The sequence below is a fragment of the Phyllostomus hastatus genome, unplaced genomic scaffold, assembly GCF_019186645.2.
Source record: "Phyllostomus hastatus isolate PE091 unplaced genomic scaffold, TTU_PhHast_1.1 phas_contig_150, whole genome shotgun sequence".
NCBI classification, from domain to species: domain Eukaryota; kingdom Metazoa; phylum Chordata; class Mammalia; order Chiroptera; family Phyllostomidae; genus Phyllostomus; species Phyllostomus hastatus.
This window is the reverse complement of record NW_025333611.1, coordinates 21928583-21953868: the sequence shown is the minus strand read 5'-3', so window position 1 is coordinate 21953868 and position 25286 is coordinate 21928583. Positions and strand designations below refer to the sequence as shown.

At 39.5% G+C, this 25286-nt stretch overlaps 1 protein-coding gene across 3 annotated transcripts in view; it reads right to left on the bottom strand.

Annotated features, from left to right (window-relative positions):
* JAKMIP2 (janus kinase and microtubule interacting protein 2) overlaps positions 1 to 23250 on the bottom strand; it is a 139288-nt gene extending 116038 nt beyond the window's left edge. For all 3 annotated transcript variants that reach the window (XM_045827596.1, XM_045827606.1, XM_045827613.1), the window contains exon 1: positions 23034 to 23250. The gene's annotated coding sequence lies outside the window, so the exon portion shown is untranslated. The remainder of the gene's footprint in view (positions 1 to 23033) is intronic.
* Positions 23251 to 25286: the final 2036 nt, after the last annotated feature.

Below are 25286 nucleotides of genomic sequence, written 5' to 3'. Positions count from 1 at the left end.
GGCAGTCATGCGAACAGTTTAGTAAAGATTCAGGGAATAATATGGGTCCCTAAAATTTGACTCCTCTGATTAAAATGCCACAAGACCAGCAATGAGAACACAAAAGTACTGGAGCGATCAAAACACTGTCTATTATTTTTCAATTTTACAACTTTATCTAAACAGGTATATAGAAAAGCATGTGGCACTGTCTGAGGAACAGAAAGTGGGGTGTGCGAGGAAGAGACTAGCAGAAGGTGACGTTACAGAGCGGCGCAAGTGCCACTTGTAGGGCTGTGCAAACTTGGATGAGGAGTCTGTTTTGATCAGACAATTCTGAAGTGAAAGTTACGACCTGATTCACATTTGGAAGCATCGCTCCGTTTTCTGTGGCAAGAGTTTACTGCGACAGGGGGAGAGCACACAACCCTTCCAGGGGTTCCGGAGGTAGTTTAGACAGGGAAGGTGGCGGCTCTAACTAGAAAGGGAGGAACAGAGGTAGGCAAGTGGACCAAGTTGGGGAGTATTTTGAGGTACAAGTAACAGGATTGCTAACAGACCGGGTGTGGGGTATCGGGTAAAGAAAGAACTCAAAGGCAAACTGGCTTAAAAATGTTAAGGGGTTAATGCCACCGAATAAGATGGAGACTGGGGAAGGACGAGTTTGTGCTGAGTGTGACATGTCCACACGTTGCCCCTATTAAGTTCTACTTCGCCCCGATTAAGTCTGAGAGACTAGTACACACATTAGTGAACATGTTAAGTAGGTGACTGAGTCTGAGTCTGCACTTCCCAGACGTCAGGACCGGAAATGAGAGCTGTCATCCTGTAGATGAGAAAGCATGAGATTACTTGGGGACAGTGTAACTGGGGAGTTCACAACAAATGGGCCACATACTAAACCTGACAAGCTCGGGGGAGGCCTGCGCGGTGGCCTTACAGACTCAGAGACCTCAAGTCGCCACAGAGGATGGTCTGAAAATGAAACTTCCTAACTAAAAGGAGGTCTTTGCAACTGCAAAGTCGTGTCCTGGACTGGTATCCCCGACAAAGGCTGCTCTTTCTCTTACATGAGCCTGTCCATTGTCCTTCTGCATCTACGATAACATGCTTTGGCACGTCGGGGTCATTTCCTCTCCTCCCCCGCCTCTCAGGACACAACCACCAGAGCAGAGACCACAAACCCCCTCATTGCTATTGTTATCATGTTAATTATTGACTGTCACCTACCCTATAGCTATAAGTGTAGAAGAAGTATGTATCTATTCCTGTTACTTTTTGTCCGATCCCAAAGATTTCCCTGGTTTTGCTTTCCCTTGCCTCCTTAACCTCAATGAACTTCATGGACACCCATTTTACCTTCCCCTTTGATTCTGATGAAGAAAGTAAGTGGTAAAACTGCCATTTTTGGAGTATTTCCTCAATCCGTTGAGATTTTGCTTCCTGGCAATTGTCATCAGTTTGGCTGAAGTAAACTCAGAAACTCTCTGCCGGTTGGAATGTTTCTAACATTGACGAAAGCCTAACGAGGTATAGGCCTGAGCCTTGGTGACCCAAATTCTTAGAAGTAGAAGGTAAAAAAGGAACCAGGCACAAGAAAGGAGAAGAGCATGCTGGTGAAATGGAAGACATAATCAATAAGTGTACTGTAATAGAAACCATGAAGGAAAAAACAGCAAGGACGGACTGGTCAACAGTCTTATCTGAGAGGTCAAGCTAAGAAAAGGTCAAGATAAAAAAAAAGGCTAAAAAACTAGAATTTGGCACTGCAGAGGTTCTTGGGGAGTTGATAAATGCAGTCTCCGTGGAGTGATGGGAATGGAAGCCCAGAGAGAGGGAGTTCAGAAGGAAGCAGGGGCGAACACATGCAGATGGCGTTGAGATACAGCTTTTCCAACAAGTCTTCCCGTGGAGGGCAGAGTGACATTGGGGAACTGATTAAAAAGGGGATGCTGAGGTCAAAAGCGAAAGTTTTTTTAAGGCGTGAGATACACGAGCATATTTATATGCTGATGTCAATAACTGAGTTAAGAGAAAACAATGGATGTTTCAGGGGAAAGAGAATGAAGAGATTTTCTACAATGCAGGAGAAAAGACCCGGGGAAGGTAAGAGAGGAAGGAATTCAGAATCCATGGCTGCCTCTCTGTCCTCCACAGGTACAGGGGCACTGTTCCACTGGGAGAAGTGTGAGGCCCTACACAAATTCATACTCACTCTAAATATAACTGTGGCCTCATGTATGCGTTAGGCAGAGTGGAAGGAAATATAAGTAATAGAAGAGTTAAATGAGGGGTTGAAGGAATCTTTCTCCCTCAAGTGTTGCTTTATATCTGTTTTTATAATAAATAGAATTTTTTAAAAGGACAGAGTCTCAAAAAAGCTCCCAAATCAATGTGTTCTCATCAGTTATACAGCAAGAAAAGAGCTGACAAATTATATCATTGTTTCTGATTTATGCAAAACACGCAGGCTACTATATTTGACAATGTGATGCTCCTGGTGATAAACACTGTGTACCAGCCCCAGTATTAATCCTTCACGGAGTTAATAAACACCTACAGTCTCTCTCTGTGCCAGGACTGTTGTAAGAATTGTATAAATATGGTTAATTTGGGGGCAGCTGCGAGGCCTTATCCTGCTTCCTGCTAAGCTACCGCATTTGAAGAGAAACCTTCTCCTACTCAGCATTTTCTCTGTAAATATTCTGCTCTGCGGTCTCCTGCTGGGGTCAGGTTACTTGGGCTTCTCAACATCCTTGAGGCACTGCGGGGAAGATAGCCTGGAATTGTTGCTTCCTCTTCACTGCCTTTTGTCTCTGGAGTCTGGTGCCTCCACATTTGGGAGAGTATTTTAATCTAGAGGCAGAGCAGAATCTCAAATGGACAGAGAGAAGGTGGGGTTTTTTTTCCATGCAGGGAATAGAGAGAGCACAGCCATGTATTTTGGTCTTTAACACTGTTCCTGGGATACAGGAGCAGTTTAATGAATTGGGCAGTTGGAGGTTTGATACAGTCTTGGTAATGGAAAAAACTACCCTGGAGAAGACTCCAAGAGAGGAAGAAAAACTTGGCAGGAACAGAGAAGACCACTTAAAAACAGATAACCAAAAGTTCATTATATTTAATGTTTCCACCACTACCTCAACTATGCCAACAAAGGAAGAGCATGGAAAAGTAGGAAATGAAATAGAATAATAAATGAGTGACCACATTTAAGTGACCTGTTATCAACCATTATGACGATTGGTGAAATAAAGATGTTTAGAGACCCAGAGGCAGACAGCTTTAACACTAACAGCCATGTGGTCTCAGGAAAGTAGGCAAACTCTCTTGAGTTTAGTGACTTCCCATAACACATGAGACTATTAATACCGATTTAACAAGAGTAGTTGTCAGGCTTACGTGAGATAAGATGCAGAACACCCATCACTGTACATGATATACAAGATTCCCTCATAAAGGCTTGCTTCCACTTCTGGAAAGAGGAGAAGAATTGTAAATTCTTCAAGAGCCTTTCAGCCCAGTTGTGGAAACAAAATGAGAACATTTGAAACAAGGAGAACAATTATGCACTCAACAGTACAGTAGTGATCACAAGTATGACAGGAATTCGGACAAGGGCACATCTGAGCGCACTGCACTACTCCGCCAGCCGAAGATTCGTCTTACAGTCTGAGGATCCAGGGTATGAAACATACCACGGCAAGTGGAGAAAAAAGGTTGAAAGGAGTCAGGAGGGACAGGGAATTCTGGAGCAAAGGCGCAGATAAATGATAAGGACACTGAATAAAATTAAGCAAAAGTGATAAATGAAACTCTGCAACTAATCTATAATTTATGGAAAGAGCAATTCATGCTCATAACAGGTACATTAAAGAAAAACAACTAGAATGACTAAGAAGGATGACCTTATAAGTATGTGCTGAATAAATACTAATAAATGACAATAATGGTTTATCAGAATTCCTTTCGTAAATTAAGGAAAAGATCCAGGAATGTAAAACAATAGGGCATATTTTCCAAAAGAGAAATGACCCCAACATTAATTTGCATGATTATTAGTAGACAGACCATGAAGGAAGCTGGTTCTTTTCTTGTGGGTCGTGGCGATGTAATCACTTTGGTTTCCTTGACCAGGTTTTGTGGATTTCCTTTGTTACAGCTTTAAACCCGGCAGGACAGCTTTGCTGGTTTTCGTTTAGCTTATCTAAGTCCTAGGGTTTTCATTTCCTGCATACATTTATGGTTCATGATTATTTTAATTCACATTAAATCCAGGATTCTGGAATGCCAGTTCTGTGCTTTCACACTGTGTCACACTAGGTCACCCTTAAAAAAACTGCAGCTGGAATATGTGAACTTGGTACCAAGACTGAGACTGTGGGCAGAGAATATCTGTGAAAGTCAAAGGATACTCTGATTTCATGAGAATTCTACTGGCTCAACGTATAACAGCAAAAGGTGTCCTGAGAAATGGGAGAGAACAAAAAAAAAACACACACACACACAAAAAAGACAAAAAAAAACCCCTGTGCCCTTTCGTTTAATTTTTTCTTCTTTCAGGCAGAGCTATATTTATACTTTGATTAAAACATCACACATATGGCAAGCTGGCTTCCAACATGGCCTCCGCAAAGAGAAATCTAAAAAGTGATTTTCTGAATGTGCAAGAGCAAATATTTTATAGGGCAGAGAATGCTCCTGCCTTGGGGTCTACTTACTGTGCACTCATAATGTTGAGTGGAAACAGTCCTTAAAAATAATCAAATATGACCCTTTAAATTAGCCAGAAAAACTCTCAACAATATCTCTGTCAATCAATCATTCACCTTGTACTGGGCTGGAACACCAGCACTTACGGACCTGGGCTGAAGTCAAGAAAAAGGAGACTCAATACTGTATGCAATGGACTAATTAGGTTGGCAGTATACCACATTATATGGCTTTTTAGATGTATGGCTTGGATTTAATGACCTTTTGCTAAACTGAGTGGCAACATATTCTCTCTCTGTCTCTTTCTCTCTCTCTCTCACACACACATACACACATTTAAACACAGTGAAAGAGAAAAGTGACAAAGAGCTTTATTACCTTGGGAAGCATATATTCTGACACCTGACTGCCAGAAAATGTGATGGAAAGCCACAAAGTCATAAACACATTTGTAGTTGGAAGGGTCCTTCTTGGAGGTAATATAGCCCAAGACTATCTTTTTACTTAAAAGACATAAAGAGTTTAAAAGATTTGCCAGGGTTTTAAAGGTTTCTTGCCTTGGTGGCATTTGACTACAGAGAGAGAAAGAATTACAGATTACTATTATTTTTTGTCCTCACCCGAGGACATTTTCATTTTTTTTTATTTGAGAGATAGAGAGAGAGAGAGAGAGGAAGGGAGAAACATCGGTGCAACGGAAGCATCATTTGGTTGCCTTCGTTCACACCCAGACCAGAGATCCACACAGGGACAGGGGATCTTAACTGTCTGGACTGGGTGTCGCAAACACCCACGCCCCCACAGGGTATGAACCTGCATCCTAGGTACGTGCCCTGACCATGAATAGACCGGCAACCTTGCAGTTACGGGGACACTCCAACCACTGAGCCACACTGGCCGGGGCAGAATGACAGGTTATTTAACACTGAGGCTGGAGTACTAATAATCAGAGCTCAGAGAAGGAGAACCACCACAGTGAAGGCAGGTGAATCAGGGTCAAGACTCTCATTAAACACTCAGTGACCTTCTTCCCTCTGGGTTTATATTTTTCCTCACTTTCTGAGTTACTTTTTATGTATTAAACGCAGGATAAAAACAATAAGAAAAGAGTCCCTTGACTGTTGCTGGAATCAATGTCTCTAACACGTCTTCCAATACTACCCATGCACATGGCCTCATTAGATTCATGTGCTAGGAAGGGTTTAAAGGGGGAAAAAACTTTAGAAAGCCATGTGCAATTTCCTCTTCAGAACCTAACAGTCCTTCCTTACTTCATCTGATCGTGATTTCTAACACATCCCAAGTGATAAAGACTCAAGTGAGTGAAGTAGAGAGCACAGCCAACTAGTTGTGCTGCAAAGTGAATTGTTTCTGTGGTTTTGTTTTATTTTTAAAGTCCCCATTGTGCTTCTCTGAAAAAGGAGATGACTTGTGGACTGATTTGGTGTCACTGGTGACATTCTTTTCTTAACTTTAAAGTGAGGTAGGTTACAATGCCCTCTCTCCACCCACTTTCAGGCAAATAAACTCAATCTTTGTGAATTTACTGTTTTTCTTCATTGACATGCCTCGTCTGATGTCCCTAACCAAGCTTTCTGGTACAGATCTTCACATGTTTGGTACCCAATTGGCAAATGTCCTTATGTTCTCTGGTAAAGGCCTCCCTGTCTCTTGGCCTAATTTTAGTGTCTAAATGCTGCCGCTTACTGTCCCTCTGTTCCCCACTCTCTCCTCCTCCACACATGCACCTAACTTAGAAAAACACACTGGAGGTGTTAGAATTACTTTTAAACTTCAATTTTCTTTGTATTAAAATCAGAACCACAGATGTAAAGAATATTCATTTGCATTTTGGCTTGAAGAATAAATTATACTTCTCTTTTAATCTGAAATGTTACAATATCTCTAGTGTCTAATCAAACAGGTTCACCAGCTAATGTCATGAAAAAAAAAGATGTTTTGTCAGTAATTCACATAAGAAACTAGATACTTGAGTTATCTTACAATTTCTCAATTGAGATGGGTTTTGTCACAGAGTATTAAAATATACAATCTAACGTACACTATTAAAATGCACAATATAGCTCTAGCTAGTGTGGCTCAGTGGATTGAGTGCCAGCCTGAGAACCAAATGGTTGCCGGTTCAATTCCCAGTCAGGGCTCATGCCTGGGTTGCAGGCCAGGTCTCCAGTGAGGGACACACAAGAGGCAACCACACACTGATGTTTCTCTCCTTCTCTTTCTCCTTCCATTCCCCTCTCTCTAAAGATAAATAAAATATTTTAAAAACAGAAAAACAAAATGTGTAATATATAGTAAGAGGAAATAGTCACTAAAAAGCATTCACATTTTGTTTTTAATTCTTCAGTAAAGAGCACATGTAATTTAGCTAAAATAAGACTACATCCTGATGGCAGGAGTTCAGGTCCTTCATGGCGGGATAACTGGGTCTACATCTGAAAGGGGAAGAGTCAGAATTTTGAATAATGTGTGTGGATTTTTGTTCTCCTCTAATTATCCTTTTGTCGAGGTTTTCAGTGAAAATGAATTTTGACTACATCACATGGAGTCTGAGGCCTGAAGTTCTGTATTTATTAACCCTGATCCTAATAAGTTCTGGGAACTAAAACCACTGGAGGCTGATGAAAACAAGATGATGAATATCCAAGTGAAAGTCGAAAATTTCAGCTTTTCAAGAAATTAGATATTTGGGCACATAAACTATTAATGATATGAGTTATATCATTGGGTTTCAACCAATTTTGTGACAGGATCTTTTTCCAAAAACTTCAGGAGGTCATCCAGTGAGTGTTCTGGAAGATGGGCTAGATCCCATCTTCCCAGCCTTCCCTTTCTCCCTCTGGCTGCTCAGGGGCGCGGTGGGTGTCCATGGAAACCCACTTGGGACCTCTGACACAGAGAGAGCAAAACTCACACCTTTTAGAAGCCCCGAACTGTCACTCTAAATGGTTAAATCGTTGGGTTTGTGGATAATTTCAAAATTTTGATGGCAAAAACTTTAATTTAAAAATATTCACCCCATTTTGCTAATGAAATAAGGTAAATGCATTTTAGTGAATTTGAAAAATACCAAAAACTCAATGAAGAAATTTCTCATTAACTTACCACCCAGAATTAATTATTCCTGTTAATATTTTGAATTACACTATTTTGGTCCTTCAAAAAGCGGACATACGTTTGTGTAATTTTTTTCCCTTTTCACAACTGGCATTAAATTACATCTTTTGACTTCTGGACTTTTTTTTTAACTTAAAAGACACATCTTACATACCTCTCTATGTCACTAAACCTTTTTCTACAACACACTGATAAAGGGCTTCCCTGTATTCCAAAGTCAGGATAGGTCACAATGAATGTACCATGTGTAGCTGAACTGTACACATAGAAAGACAAATCAAGGTTTCAACCTTTTCTCACCAAAACCTGTACTCGTCAGGACTCCTGCTCTTCACTAAAGGCAAAAGATTTAAACAATAAATTCTTTAAATTGCATTGAATTTAGCACCATGGAAGCTATAAGCACACAGAAACAGTATTATTCAGGACGTTCACTCTAGGATTTGTGCTGCTTAGTCTACTATGCGCTTAGGAATATTTTCCAGAGACGAAATTCTGGTAAAACTATTCTCTGAATCTCTTTAGACATGAAGAAAATGTTTGTAGTTTAAGAATTGTCAAAAACACTGCACAAAATATTTTCTTGCTTTTCTATTGCTTGAAAAAAAGTAGGAAGGGTGATTAAGTAATTTTCTTTTATTAAAATATATTTAATTCCTATTTAAATGTCTGTTTTAAAAATAAAATCTTTTCAGGAACAATTATAAAGACACATGGACAAAACCAAGGGGGGGTAGAAGTAAGGCAGGGAGGTGGGTTTGGCTGGGGCGGGGGGAGTGGTGGGGGGTAAATGCAGGCAACTGTAATTGAACAACTATACAATAATTAAAAAAAAATAAAATCTTGTATTCTACAAATACATATAACTCACACATGATCTCTTACTAGTTCTTTAAACACAAAATCTTCAAATGCCTTATGTTAGGACTAGGATTCATTTGGTTCCCTATTTTTTCCTCACTGAGGAAACTGTGGATATGTGGACTTTGTTCTTGAATGTAAATTTAGCAGTCTTGCTATCCTTCACTTAGCAAGTATGGGGTCTTGATTAATATATTTAACAATAACAACATTAAATATATATGTGCCTTTCTGTTAATTAACTTAATTTTCAGGAGCACAATCAAATTTCCGTAACAATAGTAAAGTGATATAGCTCATCAGTTAAGAGTGACTTTGGAGTCAGACACATGTGAGTTCAGAATCAGGTTGTACCACTTATTAGTTAAATAATCTTTAGTAAGAATTAAATTGCTGCCCTGGCTGGTGTGGCTCAGTGGACTGAGTGCTGGCCTGCAAACCAAAGGGTCACCAGTTAGATTCCCCATCAGGGCACATGCCTGGGTTGTGGGCCAGGTCCCCAGTGCGGGTGGCGGCAGGGGGTGGGGGAGACAGTGCACAAGAGGCAACCACACATTGATGTTTCTCTCCCTCTCTTTCTCTCTTCCTTCCCCTCTCTCTAAAAATAAACAAATAAAATATTTTAAAAAAGGAATTACATTGCTTTACCTAAGTAAATCTTATTTAGATCTGTATGAAATAGGTATAACTACTGCCTCCTAAAAATTGTGTTGGTGCAAGGTATGCGAGGATTTTAACACCAGGCTTGGCACTGGGGCAGCACAGTAAAATAAAAACCAATACAACAACCACTAATATTAATGTCAAATACATTTTGAAAATTTTTTTCTTAGCTATTTTAAGCTGAATTTAGTCCAAAAATTAGATTGACATGCCTCAGTAATCTCTATTTACTAATGTAAACATTATCGTATTTGGTTCCTCAACCGAAAGACATAATTTAGGTGGAGAAAGAAAGGATTGATTACCAATTCAGATCCATTCTCCTCAACATGTGCATTAGCAGTTTAGGTCCACCAGCTAGAATAATATAACATAATTCGCAGTGGTGAATTCTCAAAAACAAAGCCTCTGATGGAAACGGTTGTGCTATTTGTGTATTCCATGTAAGTGATAATATGGTAAAATTCTAGTTAGATGTGGTCCTTTTAAAAACACAAGCTCCTCTTGGACAGGGAGTAGGGCTAATAATTGGAGTCTATGAATGCCTCCTATTTTGAGGAACTTCAATTAGGTTTTTATGGAATTGGTAATGATGATAACGATACAGTATTTATCCGCACCCCCTGCCAAACTCCTGGTTTTCACATACCCACTGGTTGTATGTGAAAGCAAAGACTTGGCAAGAGTAACCAAAGGACCTACGTCACCTTAGTGCCTGAGTTAGGACTTACAGACCAGGTCAGACCACGTCATAATTCTTTGGCTCTGATTCACATTACTGATGGATCCTGTGGCTGTTCGGGGCAGCATCTTATTTTTTAAAATCTAAAGTAAGTAAATCCAGGTTTGAGTTCTATACTTTACACTTAGTAGTTAAGTAATGTTGAATACAGGTAGATTCTCTGAACTTTACCCTGAGGATAATTATAAATAATATAACATAGTGTAATATAATAAAATAAACATTATATAATAGTATCTCTATCTATGTGTTTGTTCGATTTCAAAAGTTCTTTGTAACTTGTATAGTATTAAACACATTAACTGTTTTTGAAAAATGCCTTAGCACACTAATTATAAAAGAGACAGAACAAATAACTGATAGGGTACAGGAGGAAACATCTGAAGCAAATTATCAAACGGTGTCACTGTGATTACCACCAAACCAAATCAGCTGCCTTAAATTTCACACAGATAGTACATTTGTATCAAAAACTTACATACCAGGTTATTCTTTACATTCATTTTCCGCTTCCATATTAATGACATCTGAACGTTTCCACGAAGAACAAAAACCATGCTTAACTGGGAAATAACATGGTGTTGTGGAAGGAAAATGGGCTACACAGGGATCAAAACCCAAACTGTCTCAAGGGCCCAAGAGTTAATGCCAATCAAATGAGGGTGCGGGACAGCTGAGGGTCAAGGAAGTACAACACCCGCCCAGAGGGACATCCACTCCAACCTCCAGACGTGTTTGCCATGAGGACACGGGGACCTCGTGATGCCAGGTCTTCTTATTTTCTAAGAGGGGACAGATAACTCAGATGGTTTTTGAAATGTCAAAATTATAAAATTTTTGGATAAAAATGTTTTTAAAAATACTGTGCCAGAGGCATATATATTGTTGTTTACAAACACTTACACACGAGATGTGTCCAATCCACAGTTTCAGTTTTTAAACACTGTGCTATATACAATCAGCCCTGACTTCAACGCCAGCGTTGAACTCCCTAACTGCAGGGCTTTGGCTAGAAAATTGAACCTGAGCTTCACCTTCCTCTTGCAATGTGGGAAGAACAATGCTTCTCTTGTTAGAATTCCAAAAGTGGGCACGGATGAAAACAGTATAACAGATACGTGACAGGTGCTTCAAAGAATTTAAGTCTTCTTCCTCTTTTCCTGGATAACTTAGGAAAAAAGTAAGCCATTCTGTTTTCTTCTTTTTGTATGTGTTACAGTCACAGCATGTCAGAGAGCCTTGTTTTTAAGGTCAAAGCTATTCCACTCATTGTTGAAATCAATTGCTCTACTTGAATTATGAAGAAAATCTGAAACTATGGATATCCTCAATTCTTGTAAATAATGGAGATGAGTCAGCATCAAGTCTGAAATTTTTTTCAGATTGACCAAGGGAGAGTGCTGTTTTGCAAATTTACTGTCTCCTGAACAAAATGTTTTTCTTCTTTTTCATCAGCTACTCTCAGTCATAAAGATCCTTGCATTAGTCAAACAGCATTTAAGGACATCAAGGAGGTGGTTAAGTGATATAATACCATGTGAGCTAAGAACAGATCGATTCTGCTTAGATTACTGTTCACTACGCAGCCAAGGATTGATGTTTCAAAGCAGGAGGATTATATAAAATAAATTTGGACTGTTAATGGTTTCAAACTACACAATGTGTGTGAAAGTTCAGTAAGCAAATGACCAGTGCTTGACTAAAAATATTAATCCTGTCTATTTGCCACCTCCCAGGGACCTTGACTATACCATTTAGGTTTGACTTCAAAAACCGTGAGTAGAACGAAAGAAGAAAAATGTAAAATCATATGCCACAGTTAGGAGAAACTGGAAAATAAGAGGCAAACATCCAGATAGGAGCATTAGAATGAATCGGGCACGTGTAAGCATGGTTTAGAGACTGGGCTCCATGGAGGATAAAAACTGAAGGTCACACAGTGGTAGAAGAATCAATCTCCCTGTTGCTAGCTGATATTTTCCTTTTTCTTGTTTCAGAGTGTCACACTGTACCCTGCGGCCCTAAAAACATGGACAATCTAACTAAGAACAGAGCAAGATGGCTAAATGTTTCTTTTATGCAAAAGTGACTCGGGGTAAGGGTTTCCTGTTACATTATTTTTTAAAAAATTAGGGCTTATGTTTAATGATTACTGTTTTAGGCACCTGGCCCAAAATACTATCAATTCTAAATTTTGCAGATGCTTTTATTAAAAGAAGTGCTTTAAAAATAAAAATAAATTATAATTCAAATGTTTTCCTTAGTACAGCAAAAATTCTTGTTTTCTAAAATTCAAGATTCATTTTATGGTTAATTAACTACCACTTAATTCCTCCTTAAGAAACACAAGGGCTAAAAACTGAGTCAATGGAGTGGGAGTAATTCCTTCCTCTGGGTCTAGGTAACCAGGGTGGAACAGATGATGGAGAACCCCAGAGGTTCCTGAGCACCCATTTTCATAATCTGCATCACCTAGGAAATGCACAAGAAAGCAACATGAGATCTATAATATCTTTGTTTTATTTTTAAAACAAATATTTTATTTGTTTATTTTTTAGAGAGGGGAAGGGAGGGAGAAAGAGAGGGAGAGAAACATCAATGTGTGGTTGGTTGCCTCTCACACGCCTCCTCCCAGGGACCTGGCCCTCAACCCAGGCATGTGCCCTAGACCAGGAATGGAACAGGCGACCCTTCAATTCTCAGGCCAGCACACAACCACTGAGCCACACCAGCCACGGCTATAACACCTTTAAAACACCTAAGTCCTTCTCTCTGTCTTGACAGTGCCACTTGGCAGAATTCGAATCTTGTGAATTCCCATGTAAATTCAGTGTTGATTTTCAGTGTAAACTCTCCAGACTGGTTATTGTTACATAAAAACACTGTCAATCATCTTGTTATTCTTTTATGTTTTGTTGGTAGAATGACACTATATCCTAAATTTTATAGAATGGTACATATTTAAAACATTCTCTCTGGTTGTTTCCATCAGTATTCCTGCATTTAAAAAAAACGATTTTTGTTTTGAAGTATGTGTTCAAATAAGGTATATCTAACCTATGAAAAGTTTATGGGAATTAAATATGGATCAGTAATGACTAATAAAGTAAGAACTTAGCTTATTTTTGGAAGGTACCTCTCTCTATGAAATGCTGCGCAAGAAAGAGCCAGATAAGAAATGTGGGTGAGAAACATTTGCTTGGTTTACATTTTCATTGTGGTTATAATGGACAGCATTTTCCAGGGGAAAACTTCCAGTTTGGAACAGAAGGCATGATGAAAATACCATCCTTTTTTTCTTAAGCCCATGCTGGCAAGGCTTTTTAAAGATTCACAATGATCTCAGCAAAATATCCTTCTTGAAAATAAGACCAATGAATTGTTTTCTGACTAGATAGGATCAACTAAACTTAGACTTAGTTTTCTATGTAGATTATAATTGCAGTTGGACCCCAGAATTTCAAGCAATGCAGTAAATGATCTTGATGCAGATGCCAGAAAAAGAAGGGAAGACTCTTCCTCACACTTGTTTAGCTGCATCAGCATTTGAGGCCCCAGGAGAGTTGTTCCCATTGGTTTGAATATATTTCTCTATTTTTACTAAGTATACCCCACTCTTCCAAATTACTCATTTTTATATTTGATTTCAAAACTTTCATGAAAGCAAAATGCTACCTTAATTTATTTGTTGAGTCAGATCATTACCACCTTTTCTGCTTCATCTTGATTTTTCTGCATACAGATATTAAGAAATGATTTGTTTATAATTAGTGAATTTATTAGGGTGGATTTCTAGAATAGCATAGTAGCTATGAGTATGTATCATGTAATTTGATGCTAATATTAATTAATTACTAATTTATTTTAATAAATTATGTACACTGAAACCAAAGGTATTCCCTTAACGGTGTCATTATTCTTGACTTGCAATTCATTTTGAAATAGAATAAAAAGAACCGCAAGAGAGGAAAAGAAATATCCACAGGAACTTCTGGCCAAGATGGAGGCATAGGTGGACGCACTGTGCCTCCTCGCACAACCAGAATTAAGGACAACAAGAATTTAGAAACAAAAAAAAAAACAGAACAGACAGAAAATTGAACTGTACAGAAGTCTCGACAACCATTCATCCAGACTGGTAAGAGGGGCTAAGTCAGTGGCCAGTGGAAAGGGGTCACGGCAGGAAAAAGCGGTGGCTGGCAGACCCCCGTGGCAGGCTCCCCGAGGGCACGGGGAGGCCACGAGTAGACCCAGTGAGGTGCACAAGGCAGCTGGCTGTCCACAGTCACACACTGGAGCGCAGATAAAACAGATGAAAATGGGCAGCGAGACAGGATACACAACCCAGGGCTCCAGCACCAGGAAATGAAGCCTCAAAGCACTGATTGAAAACACTTGTGGAAGTTGAGGTGCCAGGAGAGACTCCCAGCCTCACAGAAGAGTTCACTGAAGAGACCCCACAGGGTCCGACAATGTACACAAGCCCACCCACTCGGGAACCAGCACCAGAAGGGCCCAATTTGCTTGGGGGAAGCAGCAGAGGGGTCTGAAATCTGACAGAGAGCGGAGCAAACGCCATTGTTCCCTCTCGGACTCTGCTCACACAGACAGTGTCACAACCCAGCAACTGGGTTGACCCGCCCTGATGAACACCTAAGGCTCCACCTCTCACTATGTAACAGGCACGACCAGACCCCCCCTCAAAAATGGCTCAAATGGAAGCCCCATAGCCAATACTTTTAAGCAACCAAGAGATAGCCAACCTATCAGATGCACAGTACAAAGCACTGGTGATCAGGATGCTCACAGAATTGGTTGATTTTGTTTGCAAATTAGATGAAAAAATGAAAGCTACACTAAGTGAAATGAAAAATGTACAGGGAACCAATAGTGATGGAAAGAAAACTGGGTGTCACATCAATGGAGTGGACTAGAAGGAAGAAAGAAACAACCAATCAGAAAAGAATAAAGAAATAAGAATTCAAAAAAATGAGGAGAGGCGTAGGAACCTCCAGGATATCTTTAAACATTCCAACATCTGAATTATAGGGGTACCAGAAGGGGAAGAGGAAGAGCAACAAGTGGAAAAGTTATTTGAACAAATAATAAAGGAGAACTTCCCCAATCTGGCAAAGGAAAGAGACTTCCAGGAAGTCCAGGAAGCTCAGAGAGTCCCAAGGAAGTTGGACCCAAGGAGGAACATATCAAGGCATATCATAATTACATTAGCCAAGGTAAAAATGAAGGAGAGAATTCTAGAAGCAGCAAGAGACAAGGGGACAGTCACCTACAAAGGAGTTTCCATCAGATTATCAGCTGATTTCTCAAAAGAGACCTTACAGGCAAGAAGGGGATGGAAAGAAGTATTCCAACTCATGAAAGGCAAGGACCTACATCCAGGATTGCTCTATCCAGCAAACCTTTCATTTAGACTGGAAGGGCAGATAAAGTGCTTCCCAGATAAGGTCAAGTTAAAGGAGTTCATCATCATCAAGCTTATTATTATTATAATAAATGTTAAAGGGACTTATTATATAAAATGTTAAAGGGACTTATCTAGGAAAAAGAAGATTAAAAATATGAACAGTAAAAAGACAACAAACTCACAGTTATTAATAACCACACCTAAAACAAAAGCAAACTAAGCAAACAACTAGAACAGGAACAGAACCACAGAAATGGAGATCACATGGAGGGTTAGCAACAGGGGAGTGGGAGGAGGAGAGAGGGGGAAAAGGTACAGAGAATAAGTAGCATAGATGGTAGGGAGAAAATAGACAGGGGGAGGGCAAGAATAGTATGGGAAATGTAGAAGCTAAAGAACTTATGACACATGGACATGAACTAAAAGGGGGAATGTGGGAAGGAGAGGGTGTGCAGGGTGGAGGGGAGTGAAGGGGGGAAATGGGACAACTGTAATAGCATAATCAACAAAGTATATTTTAAAAAATATCCACAGTTTTTCTTATTTATGTCATAGAATACAGTGAACAACTTTTAATGATGAATGTTTAAGTGGTGTGATGTGTTATGTTTAAAATTTGGTTTTCTCTTATCACAATTTGAAATCTTGAGAATATCACATATATGAATACAAAATCCATTTTATCTTTGTAGCAAAAATAAAAGAATAAAACAGTGCAAGGAACTACTAGTGAAAAGCTCTTCAACAATCTTAAACCAGAGGTGTTCCAGGTGACAATCCATTCATTCACTCAACCAATATTTACTGGGCACATTATATGCTGTACCAAGTCATTTGCTCTTAACAATTTCATTTTTTGCCCTCAGAGAGCTTATAATCCAGTGAAGGGTAGAGAAAATCAAGTAAGCAAATAAATAGCTCTATAATTACAACTTTGATAAATGCTATGAGGGAAACAGTGTACAAAGAGTACTATATGTGTGAACCTCTAAAAGGAGTCATATTAAAGCTCAAATGTAAATTGTAAGAAGAATTCAACTATTCATAGTTTAAAAGGTGAAGAGTCTACGAGTGGGTTTTCATTGAAAAAACTTTATGCATATTAAAAACAAAATAGAAACAGACTCATCAATACAGAAAACAAACCAATGGTTGATGGGAAGGGGTGGAAGGAACGGATTAAAAAGGTGAAAGGAAGTAACAGGTCACACACCCAGTTTTAATATAACTAAGTCAGGGAGATGTAATGTACAGCATAGGCAATAAAGTCAGTAATATCATAATAACTTCATTTGGTGACAGATGGATAATAGACTTATTATGGTAATCACATCACAAGGCATATAAATGCAGAATCACTGTTTTATATACCTCAAGCTAATATAATATTATATGTCAACTGTACTTTAATAAAAAATAAAAATATAAAGTATAAAAAATAAAAAATACATGCTGGTCTAAGGAATATACATGCCAAAAATGTATCTTAGTTTAGTCTGAGAAGTCATGTGACAGCTAATGTGTGTCATTTACATATTTTTTCATAAAGGACTTGAGTTGATCACAGAGGTTAAGACTGCGGGATGCCACCACCATACTGGGGAAAATAACATGAATCTGGATAAGATTTGTTTTTGTTTCTTAAGTGCTGTTAATGCATGCGCCTGGTGAAATTCCTAGTGATTCAAACAGGGATTTCATTGACTATCGGCAGACAAGAGATGACAGAGGTTAATGTAATGCCCATTGTGAGAGGTAGTGGCAAACCTGGGTAACAGATCTCTTGTTTCCTGAAAATAATGCTTGACTCGCAGCTGCTGTAAATCAGTCATAAGAACTTAAAGTGCAAAGAGCCCTAAGCGGGGAAAACAGAAAACATCTTGGATCATCCAAAAAAATGCACACAGAGATTAAAAATTTAGTAGAGACATATTTCATTCACATAGTAAAAGAACTATCAAACAATGCTTAGAGTATGACCCACTGATGAAATTGTATGCCTGAGTGTGTTTATACTGTCATACAGGGGGAAAACCCCTAGAAGGAAATGTTTCAAAATGCTAAGAGGAAGTATTTCTTGATGGTAGGCTTATGGGTGATTTTCTTTTTAAATGTTTCAGTATTATCTTTTTTTTCCTCACAAAAAGCATGCATTTTTTTTACATGTGAAAAAAAGCCTTTAAAAGACAACCTTGAATTGCACAGGTGAATACTGACTCAAAGCAGAACGTCTTTCGTGTGACAGACCTCACTCGGGCTGCAGGATAACGAATGTGAGATGACAGTTCAGATGGCATCACTTGCTCTCTGGCCAACGATGAATCACCAGACAAAGTCTGTGCGAGGGCATTTGCCATGAAAGGGAGACACCGAAAGTTAGGCTATTCTGAAGAAAGGTACTACTTGACTTTTGATATTTCAGAAAAGTATAAAAGTATTTGTCCAGGGAAAATATCAGGACATTGTTGAAGTGATGTACATTTATTTATTATTTAATGTCATTTTTATTTTTAAGAACATGTAGGTGGAGAGATGCTTAGTATATATAGATGGAGGTGAACCTGTTTTTTTCAAGGTGCAAAGCACCGAATAAAATTGTTACTCCCTAACTTCCCATTAAAAATAAAGTAATACTTAGTCATAAAATAAGTACACACCAGACCAACAAAGTTCTAATTTTTTCCTTAGACAAATTCTTCTGTGCTTTTCTGAAATATCAGGAATCCCAAATTTTCTCCAAAATAATTTTTGTGTGCATCTTTTTTTGGTCTGAAGCCCTAAACATATGCTTCATCTATTGAGCCAATTCAATATCACCAAAAAAACAAATCATGGCACCTGAAATACTCAAATAAAAATCCAAATAAAGCCCTAGCCATTGGGGCTCATTTGGTTGGAGCATTGCCCATGGACCAAAAGGTCGCAGGTTCGACTCCTGGTCAGGGCACATATCCAGGTTGCGGGTTCCATTGCTGGCTGGGATGCACGTGAGAAGGCGATCGATGTTTCTCTCTCACATTAATGTTTCCCTCTCTGTCTTTCTCTCAAAGTCAATGAAACAAAAAAATGTCCTAGGGCGAGGATTTTAAAAAATCCAAATAAAAATGAGCCACACTTAATGCAGATTTACTATATTTGATATTCTAAAATTCAAACTGGCAAGATAATCTTGTTAAATTTTCTAATGTGGCAGACCTGGGCTCATGAGATTTAGAGTCCATCCCAGTTAGAGCATTTATCAAACTCGACCCCGAGCAAGTCTAACCTCTCTAAGACTGTTTCTGCTTATTTAAAACAATTACAGTGGTAGAATTTGTGGGGATATAAGTAAAAGATAAAACAGTGTAAAATGACTGAGAACTACAAAAGATTATGTTAATATAAGGCGTGATGATTGATATAAGGTATGTTATTTTTGTCATTAACTCTTTCACATGTGCATATCTTATATCCTCCAAGGATATAATTTATGTAAGAGGTATACAAATAGTTGTTTTCCAATTGATTAATTCATCTCATTTGAAAACACATTTTAAATTGCAAGATTAACAGCTGGGATGTGAAAACAGGAGGAATTGTAAATGACCTCCCAGAATAATTAATACCCAAGTATAAATCCAGTTTATTTATTTCAGTAAAAACCAGCTGTTGAGTTATTTATGTTGAAACTTCCATGACAAACATGGTTTTCTTTTAGGTTCCAACTATGGGGGAAGAAGCATTAATCTTTTTTTTAAAGATTTTATTTATTTATTTTTAGAGAGGAAAGGGAGGGAGAAAGAGAGAGAGAGAGAAACATCGATTCTCTGTGTGCGGTTGCTGAGGGGCGTGTCCTGCAACCCAGGCATGTGCCCTGACTGGGAATCGAACCTGCAATGCTTTGGTTCACAGCCAGCGCTCAATCCACTGAGCTACGCCAGCCAGGGCAAAGCATTAATCTTTGATAAACCTAGGAGAAATGAAGAAACCCATTGTGTCCCTCCAGATACTTTCTAAGTCACCCTGACGGAGACTTGAAGCATGTCCATAAAAAGGGAATATGTTTTGCCCTGATCGGTGTTAGCTGGGTATCCTACCACAAAGTAAAAGGTTACTGGTTGGACTGTGGGTCAGGGCACACGCCTGGGTTGCAGGTTCGGTCCCTGGTCAGGGTGCATAGGAAAGGCAACTGATCAATGTTTCTCTCCCACATCAATGTTTCTCTCCCTCTCTTCCTTCTTCCCGCCCCCTCTCTCTAAAAATAAATAAATAAAATCTTTAAAAACCAAACCTAAAATATGTTTTAAGGTCACTTGAAGAAATAAAACACATCCTATCATACAGTGAGAAATCAGATAATGCGTTTTATTCCAATTAAAACAAGTTTTACCGAAGTTTAAATACCAGTCAAAATATTCGCTGTCTCAACAAGAATGGCATTTTCAAGACAGTGCTTCATAAAAAGATATTTAATAAAATTAATTTGCTGTTAAACAGCACATTTAAACAATAACTAGAATGCACCTTTATATATTTTGTTTTTTCTCACATCAACTTGCTGGCTCTTGAATTATTTTGTATCTAGACCCCACAAAACCACATTTCGTTTTTCAAGATTACCCTACAGAAGGGAAGAATTGTAATACGGTATCACATTCCATAGAGTTTCTGAGAAAGGGCTCTTGTGAACCGGCCGATGTTCAGTTCCCTGCATTCTGACCAGATGACATATAAATTTCTCCATGCAGATGACCAACTACATTTCTTTAAAAACGTCCCGATTCTGTAACTTAAAAGTTCATCACAAAATGGAGTTTTGCTGCTATAGGTCTCAAAGTACCTGATATATTAATCAACTGAAACACACTCTTAAATGGACAGTTTATTTTAGAAAGAGAGGAGGTTTTGAGACAGAATCTAGTCTACCCCAAATCAATCCATGTCTAGATCAGACTCACGGGGGTGCTGATGAAAAGAATGCACTGCCTCATCTGGTTACCCAGGTGACAACCTACATTTGCTATCAGGAAGTTCTATGTCTTGTATGTAAAATCTTCATCGTTCCTAATGGAGTTAAATCCTAGTGCCCATATTTGAAGTTCCAGAAAAATGGCAAGAAGCAATGCCCTATATTCAAACCCTCATCTCTTCTGAAGCCAGTAATTGTCATTTCTCAGTTTTTTCCATATGAAATTATCCTAGTCTCCTTATCCTTTCTTAAATTAGAGTTCAACATTGTAATCCTTTGAACATACGTCATTTTTCTGTGGCTCCTCCGAGAAGGCCACGTAATCATCTCAAGTTGTGGGGCCCAAATCTAGACCTGTATTCCCGTCATGGCCTGACCACACAGCTGAGGCATACGACCATCCGTCCCATGTCCAGGGCTTACAGTGGTTTGCCTCTGCTCAGACCGCACCAACCTCACCTACAAAACCATGTCCCAGTGAAAAGTCAACACAAAGGAAATAAAACAAAACATAGAACAGAGTCGACGATAACATGTCTTAATTCTTTAAAGCTTACTGTACTGGTGAATAGTGAAATTGTAATTTTTGGATGCAAGAAGTGATCACCAAAAAATTCAGGATGCAGTGTATTGAAATTTTGATATGACGTGGAAGCTCAGTAACTTTCCTTGCTGGACTTTAGGGAGCTGTTCTAGGTAGGTACATGGTAGCATGACTTTACAGAGTTGTGAATCTATACAATGTGATATGCCATAAGCATATTAAATGCATTCTTCCCATTAAGCCGCTGAAGAGTTTTCCCATATATAAACCAAATAAGACAGCTGTTCTCAGAGAAATTAAATTATAAACCTGATTCAAATATGCATAAATTTTTTAATTTAAGGGTGGCCATGGGTAAAATAAAATGAAAGATGAAAACCAAAAATACCGATATTTTATACTGTAAAAAATGTTTGCTCTGACAATGACAGTATTAGAGATGACATCGATGGATAAAACTAGTCCATAAGATGAATGTAATACTACTAACACACTTTTACCTGCAAGGGTTTTTCTGGCTTTCATTCAATGACATCCATTACCCTGGGTGGCAGTGGAGCCCTGTACCCTATTCATCTCAGGCATCTTCAGTCTCCTGAGCTGCCTTACAGCCTTGACATAATAAAAGGTCAGGTAGACCCCAGTAAGCATTTGTAAACTACAATATACCTCCTCCCCGTTTTGGGCTGCAAGCCACACATTCTTGTGCTGAGCTTTACTCCTTCATATTTCATTTCATTGTATAAGCAGGCTAATTTGGAAATGGGGTACTTAGGGAACACCTAGATTTTTCAAAACAACCCCACTTTCCTACTTGACCACCTAAAGAAGTAAATCCATAATGGAACATTTGAGAGAACTCTAAAATGGTGCCTGGGTACTGAAGGAATGAACAGCAAATAGCAGCACTATTAAATAAAATGAATGCATTTCACCACCCAGCTCGCCTGTGCTTTCTGGGACACAAGGCACAAACGTGAAAGGGTTGGGGTAGGATTTCAAGAAAGCTGATTTGTTTCAACCATCATTCGGTAAGATATTGTTCACAAAATAATACCACAAGCCACCTCCCTTTCCGATCATTGTCAAGTCAGGGCTCTCAAATCAACCCCCACAAACCTAATTAAAAATAAAGAAAAGAGGCAGGCTATAAATTCGCATCAAGGGCTATGATACGGGATAAATGATAGGCATCTGCCCTAATTGGTCACAACAAAACTAAGGGGCAATAACAAGAATAAATCTCACATTAATCCAAATGAAGCCAATGAATAACATTACAAACCAGGAGCATAGTTTCAAAAATAAATTACCTCCAAGCATGCAAGGACATTATAACCCATAAAAATGATTGCGAAGAACGTTCTGCATATAAATATGTTTCATAAATGCACTATAAATGCTAAGTAGCATGTGTATATATGATATGCATATCCATAGAGTGTACTTTTGTATATTCACAATCAAATCTGTGTACGAAAAATGAAACTGTATCCAGCAAATGGTTTCTCCACAAGAGTACATTAGAATATGGAAGAGAACGCTCAATTTCTAGGGCCGCCTTTCCTAAGCAATAAAGGAAATAAGCAAAACCACCTTATAATTAGGCAGGGAAGCTTATGAGGCACCGAAGGTGTTTTTGAGGAAGGCCCAGCCCTGTAAGTGGGAGCTGCAAATGAAATGATTCCTTTCAAAACACCCATTTCTTGTTGGCTCTTTCCACCCTCTGATTCTGTTGCTAAGCTTAGAAGGAAAGGAACCAAGTGGCTCACTCTGCATTCAAAGCCCGTTCAAGATAAAATCAGAACACCATTTTTTTTTTAAACAGGAGCCAGTGCCTTCTTACTTCTCTCTTCCTGGTAACCTTCCTCTAGGTTACCATCTCCATCCCCATCTCTGTCTCCGCGTCTTCCTCTCCTACTCTGAGAGGGTCATTGTTCACGTGCAGGCCACAAATGTATACACCGGTCATTTAATAGCAAGCTGAACCAAGAAGATAGCTCCACTGTCTCCTACTTACCTTGCTGAGACCGGGAAAAGCTGTTGAAAGGAGGGAGAGATGCAAACTGAATCCATTTTCCTTGTGACCGAGTCGGATGCAGCCTCCGAACCCAACATCAGCAGCGGCTGCTGGGATTTTTTTCCCTCCGTCTCTGGCTGGCGACGGTGCGAATAGGAACCACCCTTCCAGCCCCACTAGAGTAGCAGCAGTCGAGGCGGCAGCAGCACCAGCATCACCACTTGGCCTCCTCCCTCTCGGAGGATGGGGTGAGCTCAGAAGCAGCCAGGAACTTGCAGCAGACACCTCCTCTGGCTCCTCCTCTCCTGCCCCCTCCCCCACAGCCCCACCCCTGCTGCAGTTGAAGCTGCCTGCCCCAGCAGCTGCTGGTTGTCATGGTAATGACCAATGGGGAGCGACCAGACTACGGGGGAGGGGAGATGTTTGGACTGAGCTGGAGGGGAGTGAATTTGAGCGGCTCCGCTCTGGGATGCTGGTGGTCTCTCCTACTTTGGACTCTGGGTCTTTAAAAGTGGGGCAAGGTTGTATAGGCACGGGAAGAGAATAATTTAAATTGAAACAAAATCTGAACTGTAACCTACGAAACAGCTCGGCTATCTTTGCACTGCCTATGGTTTTCCAATAAAATGTGCAATCAGAAAAAAGTAACAAATATGGAGAAAATTATGTCGTGTAACAGGAGAGTATTATCACTCTATAAAGGACAAAAATGTTTGTCCTTTATAGCATCTTTTACCCAATGCCACTTAAGGTTGTTAAAAAGCAAAATGAGTGGCTGGACTTTGCAATAAAACAAGAGCCCGATTCCTTGGCACTACTCTCCCTTGCTGTTTTCAGGTGAGTCACTGGGTCTTACTGTTTTTCCAGCTCCCCCTGTGAAAAAGACCCAGAATTAATTGTCACTACCCTGTGCAAAAGGAAGCTGAATCAGAGGAGACAGAAATTCCTTGAGCATGCAGGGTTCTCGGCAGCACAAGTTGGTGGATAGTTCCAAACATTTTTAGTGTCAAACTCCTGGAGTATTCGTTTCCTGTGGTAAATTCCATGCCACTTTTCATGAATGCTGTTTTGGAGGTCCCGAAACAGCTGGGAGCCAGGGCAGCAGGTGGAAAAAAAAGGAAGTGAAATCAGCAGGGTTGACTTCTAGGTGAGTTCTACTTGTGACTAAATTATACATGACACTAGTATTTATCTCACGCAGTAGTTGTAAAGATCAACTGAGACAGTGCACTAAAAGCCTTTGCCATGTAGTAAATGCACAATAAGTGATTACTATTATTAGTAGTAGTGCATTGTATCCACATCTTAATCCAAGAAATTAAAGGAATAGCATGGCAATTGCCGATTCAAGAAAAATTAAGGTGAGAAAACACTTAAAACATGTTATCTGTGATAACGATGATTACAGTGAGGATGCCAGACACAGGGAAGCCTCTGAGAGATTAAAAGGTCTCTAAAGTGTGCCAATGGCAGACAGTCTGGGTCCTAAAGGAGTTTGATACATTGCCCGAATTCACACAGCTAATGAATGGCAGAGCCAGACTTAAAACTCTGACTCTTCTCACACTGACATCTGCTCTTGTTTAACCATTACATTTTTCTGCCCTTCTGCCAGGGAACAGAGATACTCTTTGTTCTTAACCCATAGGGTTATTGATGGGTTCAGACGGGATTAGCACAAGTTTCAGAGCCACACAGCTGGGCTAGACACGGTTTGGGCCATGTTAATTAACTCCCCTGAACATACGTGTCTTCACCTGTGAAATGGAACTCATCCTAGAACCTCATGGAGTCATCACAAGAACTAAATAGGATGATGTATAGACAGCATCAACCCAGCTAGTACGTAGTACGAGTTCAATAAATGTTAACTGTAAGTATTTGTTACTCATTCTTACGCAATAAATATTAGCACCTGAGAGACTTTTTCCTGTACAGAAAAAGGCCTTGATGCCTTATCTGTTGAATCAGAACAAGGGCCTTATTGTGACAAAACTGACTCAAAGGCATTTCTGTTGCGGAACGAGTTGCAACTTGCCTTCAGCACTTGGCATGGCCTCTGGGTCCTCTCTAATGGAAAGGCTGCACGTTGCCCCAGTGGCTAATGGCCCCTGCCTCTCACCTGACCCCAAACAATCCCACAGCCCGTGCTCACTTCCTCTTCAGCACCACTGTCTGGGATTTTCGCTGTAGGCATCTGTTCCACAAGCATTTCTGCGCAATTTTGTCGTAAGAGGTACTGTAAACTGATTG